Below are 7877 nucleotides of genomic sequence, written 5' to 3'. Positions count from 1 at the left end.
CATTGGAAAGGTTACGGTCCGGAAGAGGACTCCTGGATACCCTTTCGGGATCTCCATGCTCCTCGTCTACTCTCCGCATTCCATAGGAAATACCCTTCCAAACCAGGTTCTGGATCCTCGGGGAGGCTCCCCTAAAAGGGGGGATCTGTCATGGTTCCCTGTACCTTTAAGTAGCAAAGTCCTCCCTCTCCATTCACCTACAAAAGGTGGAGTTGGTACACCTGCTAACTGCTTGATTATTGTGAACAGTTAGTTCTATTCAATTTCTCTGCTAGGACTTCGCTAATCTGCCTTTCACTCAAGCCTCAACCCTATCTGAAGGGTTTACTTTCCGGAATCCTTTCACAGCAGCTGACTTAGAAGCAAGTTCATTGCAACCCCTCTCTGCTACATCAGCGGACCGATCCTCTGACGTCATCTCAATCCGACAAGAGATTCCTCTCAGTCTTTCACTCCACAGAACGTGCAGCATCAGAGAATGCTGAATACACTCTGCCTCCTATCTCGCATCAGAGCCGCTGGCCTCAGCACGATACCGAACACGGAGAGAATACAAACCGCAAGTATCCTTACACTCTGCCTAAAAGACTGTTTGCATAACTCCATTGTGTATTCGCTTGCGGCTGCTGTAACTCTCTGCTTGTCATAACATAAGACTGACCTCATCTTCATTGTCTATCCGCTAACCGCTGCATCTTAACCCTGCTCTGCCTTATCAAAGACTGTCCTCTTTCTTACTTTGTAAATATCCTCCTGCTGACGCTATTAACCTCTGTTCAGTGGCCTCATATGTACTTAACCAGATTAACTCTACATGGTCCATATTTGCTGTGTATGTCTAAGGGGCTGTCACAGATACTTGTTTCAAGCATATTATCATAAGAAATTGCTAATGTCCAACACATTAACCCTATATGTGCTGGAAAAACAGGAATAACTACAAATAACCAACTAACTGAAACATAGGCTTAATTCTATAACAGAAATAAAATAAGAAATTGTCTATGATAATCTCTGAGGAGTTTACATATGATTTAAAAAACTTGGGCTTATGATGCCCATCTAACCTTAGACAATCACACTCCTTTACGTTTGACATGATTTGTTGTATCAGCTACAAGATTATTGTAAATGTCATTTTTTTTTTATATGCGAAAGCTGTATCCTTGTTAACTTTAATAAAGCTCATTGGAAAACCTAAAAAAACCCCCCAATAAACTATAAATAAAAGTTAGGATTAATTGTAACAAGAGGAGGAAGTAATTAGGACTAATTGCAGTGGGTGGGGATGGTTAGAACTAATTGTATGCACGTATGCACGTATGCTCGTTTTAGAAGGGACCGATCGCTCGCGCTCTCTCTCAAGTCAAAGTTTTCCTTCAGACTGATCCAAGTAAACATTGAATCTCGTGACTCATTGTTTACTTCGTATACGTTTTTTTGCTCCAATGCGCATTCCTTAAAAATGTCAGTGTCAGGAGTGCGCAAATTTTCTGACATGCAGAGAGGGTGGAGACTAGCTAAGCGTCCAGTTTATTCAGGCAACTAAATAAGAAGGTTGGAGCAACAACGGTTTGTCAATATCAGTAAATTTTAATAAAAATACACATAAAAATTTTGAAATGATAATGCGGTTTAATATATATATAGTACTAAATAATTTAAATCTGTAACTTAGCAATAACGGAGTTTACCATCACTTTAACAAAGTTTTTTTTTTAGTAAATGGTAAATCCTAGTGTTTGTTATACGCTTGAATTTATCATCATTTTAACTCATTTGCATAATGATTATATGTTGTTGAATTTGTGCAGTTCCTTTTGACCCTCAAATGTTCTTGAAAGGGATTCCTCTCCTCAAAATCGTGCAACAACTCCAACTAGAGTTGAGCAGTCGGAGGTTTCGAAAATTTCGCTCAGATACCTGTTCCACGCTTTTCGAAAAACTGATAAGTTGTCTCATAAATAAGATGAAGGATATAGCTTTGTTTAAAAAAAAAAAAAAAGGAAGCTAAAATCTTAGGTAACATTTTGTCACCGTCCATGTTGCCCTTGATAAACAAAGAAAACTGATCTATTAAGGCAGGTTTTTTTAGATGTGGAAGGGTGAGGAGTAAGTTCTGCGCTTATGCTCTTCTAGAAACTAATTTTTCATCACAGGTGACAGAAAAGGTGTATACAATTAAACATATTACTTGTAACTCAAGGTATATAATTTACCTTTTGACCTGTAGGGGGTGCAATAAGCAATACATGGTTTAAACAACGAGACCTCTCAAAGATGGTTTTCTGGAACATTGTGGACAGTAGAGGACATGGAATCCACAACTTCCACATCTCTTCATTTAAAAAAAAAAAAAACACAACTCGGGCAGTTCCCTTTTGGCATTTCAAGGTGTTCAATTTGTACCAAGGCCCTCGTAGAGCGGATAGAGGCAGGACTTTGAGCCAATGTAAAGTATTCTGGATTTTCCAGTTGGAAACCAGAATGCCAAAAGGTTTGCATAAGAATGGGATGTGAAATTTAGGATAGTATGATTTTAAAATAAATTTATTTTTCTAATGGTCACTTTAATCAGCAGCTATTTAAAAACATTGGGTATTTTGTACACATAATAATTTTTTGGTGATTAATACGAAAGTGTTCCCTAAAATATCACTTTACAATGTAACTATGTATCTAACGATACTATTGGTTAATGATAGTGAACTGGGAGGACATAGTTCCCCTTTAATTGTGCAGATGTTGTTTGCCAATATACAAGTCATTACAGAAGTTATGTATACACATACAAAAAAAACGTCTGCCCTTTCTGCTTTGATTGTACACTATTTTTAGTATGCATTAATAAAGAATGGAGATGGTTTTATACACATCAGTATATTTTTTTATTAATCTGTATATAGCCGAGTGGGGACTGCTGCTGGAGATATTGTGCTCAGTGGAGATCTGAGTTTCGGCAATGGTACATGACAGAGTTAGCATGGGAGACAAGCAGCCCAAAGGACGGGCGTGTGTTATAGCGTGAAGAATGCTGTGCTCTCTAGGCAATAAACGGAGGTTTCTACAGCGCTTTCACAAATTTGTTGTTTTGTATAAATACAATATAGGTGCAATTAAATCTACTCACTTGTCTCCTGAGCAGATAAACTGTAACAGCATCATCAAAATGTATTTCATAACTGGAGTTCTGTGTGTGATTGTGCTTATCTCAGAATAGTTACCTACAAATACTACACTCCTCTACAGTGAACATTGGACGGGGTAATTATCTTATTAGAAACATAAGTGCACCATAGTAAAAATAATTTATGCCAGCAGTATTGAAAAGGAAAATAAGCAAACTGCACTCTTCATTGGAAATAGTTGTTCTGCAAGGCAGCCCTCTAATATATTGTGAATGTTTTTATTCCACTAAAAATGTCATTTGTTTTTAAAGGGATATGAAACCCAATTTTTTTTCTTTCAGGGTTCAGATAGAACATAGAATTGGAAACAACTTCCCAGTTTACTTCTATTATGAAATCTGCTCCATTCCCTTAATATCATTTGTTGAAGGATCAACAATGCATTACTGAGAGCCAGCTGAACAAATCTAGTCAGCCAATGACAAGACACAAATGTGTGCAGGGTAAGTGCCAATCACCAGCATGCTCCTATTAGTTTAGGACATGTACATATTATTTTTTAGCAATTGATATCAAGAGAGCAAAGTACATTTCAAAATAGAAGTGAATTTAAGTCTTAACATAACAAGCTCTATTTCAGGGTTGCCTACACTTTTTTGTGTTGGGATCTACTTTTTTTTAAATGACCAGCTCAACAAGATTTACCCAATAAAAATGTGTGTTTTATATCCCTTTAAGGTTGCATGATTTAGCAACACATGGATTCAAATTACTGCCACTGACCCCCTTTACTTTGCGCTGCAGGCTTGGCCTGATATGACCCAATAAAGGCTTATGCAAATAAATTTCAATAGTGTGCCATGCAGACCATTTCTTACCGGGTCAACACGTTCGTTTGCCAGACGTCAGTCAGACTTGTTTCTTTAGCATAACACAGCAGCCTCCACCTTTACTTTTTCTTTCTATTGACGCTTACCCTCCTAACTATATTATACCGCCATATCCATTGGGAGAGTACTCACTCAACCATGCTTTTGATAGCCCCGGTGCCGAGATCGCGTAACCGCGCAACTTGACCACATCATTTTGATCATATCGGCCGCAATTTACCAGCAGCACCTTCGAGTTCTACTGGAAGATCCTGATCTACCTATTGGGCACCCCTGCTCTATTTGATAACAACAGGTAAACAAACAAAAACTGATGCGCTTACAACCACTATCAGGGACTCTACAAAGCTTTTCTTTAGCACGGACACTCGACTTGCTCCTGGGAGGATCGCAATCACTAGTGCTGGAAGTGATGTGATCGGCAAAACACATCAGGAAATGACATCATAGTGCAATATGCCCCTGTCCTCTCGCTAGTCCATATACTCCCAAACATAAATTACTGACAGTCAGACTTAAAAAGTAGAAAATCCTTTTTTAAAGTTAAACCATGGCAATAGTCCATCAGCAAAAACAATTCACAATGAAGGTCACGGAAGGACCGGGCATACGCGTTTTGTGTGTGTTCACTGCATTTCTTCACTGCCTGTCAGTAATTTTAAATCTGCCGGTCAGTAATTTATGTTTGGGAGAATATGGATTAATGAGATTGCATAGGCATATTGCTCAATTTGAATCACGCAAGTTTAATATTGAGTTTCCTATCACTTTAAGCTAACAGAAATATAATGAACAATGTGATCTGTTGCTCAGAATTAATAATTAATTGTGTTGTACATTTAAAGGGACAGTACAGTAAAAAATTAACTTAAATTCATTGGAGAGAGCATATCATTTTAAACAACTTTCAAAATTTACTTCACTTATCAATTTTACTTCTCCTGGTATCCTTATCTTAGGTGAGCTCAATGTGTCTAGCCATCTTGCAGCAGTGTTAGCAACATTATTTATTAGAGGGGTTATACAATTTTACAAATACTGCTGCCATAGAATGTTAAAGACATCTGCATGCTCATGAGCTCCTATCAGCCCACCTAGATTTACTCTTCAGCAAAGGATGCCAAAGAACAAAGCAGATTTGATAATAAAAAGTAAATTGGAAAGTAGTTTAAAATTGCATGCCCTATCTAAATCATAAAAGTTTAATTTTGATTTTGCTGTCCTTTTAATACAACCACACAAGCAGGCATTGCAATAAAAATTGGATTTTATTTGGTCAGTTTCAGAGACAACTGCCACAAACTGAAGCCTATTAGTATTTTTATTGTCACAACTTTATGTACCTGTGAACACGGTTTTATAACTTTTTGAGAGTAAAAGTGACACTATGAAATTAAAGTAAATAAAATAGTTTGCCACTAGGTGGTGTCCAAAGACAAAAAATACTGATCGTCAACCAAATCATTGGCACCACTAATGTTTTTATTGTATTGACCAAATTAATTCAGAATTTTGTGACTGAATTTGAGGACACTGAAATGTTCCTAAAAATGTATCTTCATTCATGAAGATTCTTTAGCCAACATTGTTACTTAATAGAGTGAGTCAAATAAAAGTGTATTTAAAGGGACAGTCAACACCAGAATTTTTGTTGTTTAAAAAGAAAGATAATCCCTTTATTACCAATTCCCCAGTTTTGCATAACCAACACAGTTATATCAGTACACTTTTTACCTTGTATCTAAGCCTCTGCAAACTGCCCCCTTATATCAGTTCTTTTGACAGACTTGGGGCGCAATCAAATATACGGCGCAGGTTTCGGCGCAAGCGTGGAAACCTGCACCGCCCCTAATTTCACCTTGCACATCGGAGTATTACATATATGGCGCCGGCATTTCCTAAGTGGCGTAAGTCGGATAAACTAGTGATGTCCAGAAATAAGCCTAAATACAAATTTCTGGAGTCGCTAGTGACTTACGGCACTTTTGAAACTGCCGGCGCCTAAGAAAAGTAAAGAAAATAACAAATCTCCCGTAAAAGTCTAACACGCCTCTCAAAAATAAGCCCGACACGTAAAACTCCTATATCCGCAATCCCCCCTCTCATTACTAATATTAAATGTATTAACCCCTAGACCGACAACCCCCCACAACGCAATATGCCTATTTAAACTATTAACCCCTATATCCACCATCAAACCCACACCGCAAGTAATAACTCAATTATTAACCCCTAAACCGCCATAGCCCACAACGCAATTAACTTATTCAAGTATTAACCCCTAAACCACCATAGCCCACATAGCCTATTAAATGTATTAACCCCTAATCTGCCGCCGCCAACGTCGCCGCCACTATAATAAAGTTATAAATAAATCTAAATAATATTACTATTATTAACTAAATTATTCCTATTAAAAACTAAATACTTACCTATAAAATAAACCCTAAGATAGCTACAATATAATTAATAATTACATTGTAGCTATTTTAGGATTTATTTTTATTTTACAGGCAAGTTTGTATTTATTTTAACTAGGTACAATAGCTATTAAATAGTTAATAACTATTTAATAGCAACTTAGTTAAAATAACTGCAAATTTACCTGTAAAATAAATCCTAACCTAAGTTATAATTACACCTAACACTACACTATCATTAAATAAATTAAATTAATTAACTACAATTACCTAAAATTAAAAACAATTAAATAAAATAAACTATAGTCCAACCCCCCCCCACTAAATTACAGAAAATAAAAAAAATTACAAGAAGTTTAAACTAATTACACCTAATCTAAGCCCCCTAATAAAATAAAAAAGCCCCCCAAAATAATAAAATTCACTACCCTATACTAAATTACAAATAGCCCTTAAAAGGGCTTTTTGCAGGGCATTGCCCCAAAGTAATCAGCTCTTTTACCTGTAAAAAAAGAAATACAACCCCCCCAGCATTAAAACCCACCACCCACACACCCAACCTTACTCTAAAACCCACCCAACCCCCCCTTAAAAAAAGCCTAACACTATCCCCTTGAAGACCACCCTACCTTGAGCCGTCTTCACCCAGCCGGGCAGAAGTCTTCATCCGATCCGGGCAGAAGATGTCCTCTAGCCGGGCAGAAGTCTTCATCCGATCCAGGCAGAAGAGGTCCTCCAGCCGGACAGAAGTCTTCATCCAAATGGCATCTTCTATCTTCTTCCATCCGATGAGGAGCGGCTCCATCTTGAAGACATCCGATGTGGAGCATCCTTCCTGGCCGACGACTAACCGACGAATGAAGGTTCCTTTAAATTATGTCATCCAAGATGGCGTCCCTTCAATTCTATCAGCCAATCGGAATTAAGGTAGGAAAAATCCTATTGGCTGATGCAATCAGCCAATAGGATTGAGCTCACATTCTATTGGCTGATTGGAATAGCCAATAGAATGTGAGGTCAATCTTATTGACTGATTGGATCAAGGGGTTAGTGTTAGGTTTTTTTAAGGGGAGTATTAGGTTTTTTTAAGGGGAGATTGGGTGGGTTTTAGAGTAAGGTTGGGTGTGTGGGTGGTGGGTTTTAATGTTGGGGGGGTTGTATTTCTTTTTTTACAGGTAAAAGAGCTGATTACTTTGGGGCAATGCCCCGCAAAAAGCCCATTTGAGGACTATTTGTAATTTAGTATAGGGTTGGGAATTTTATTATTTTGGGGGGCTTTTTTATTTTATTAGGGGGCTTAGATTAGGTGTAATTTGTTTAAACTTCTTGCAATTTTTTTATTTTCTGTAATTTAGTGGGGTTTTTTTTGTACTATAGTTTATTGTATTTAATTGTATTTAATGTTAGGTAATTGTAGTTAATTAATTTAATTTATTTAA

The sequence above is a fragment of the Bombina bombina genome, chromosome 2 (assembly GCF_027579735.1).
Source record: "Bombina bombina isolate aBomBom1 chromosome 2, aBomBom1.pri, whole genome shotgun sequence".
Taxonomy (NCBI): Eukaryota; Metazoa; Chordata; class Amphibia; order Anura; family Bombinatoridae; genus Bombina; species Bombina bombina.
The sequence above is the reverse complement of the archived record's forward strand: the minus strand, read 5'-3'. Positions refer to the sequence as shown.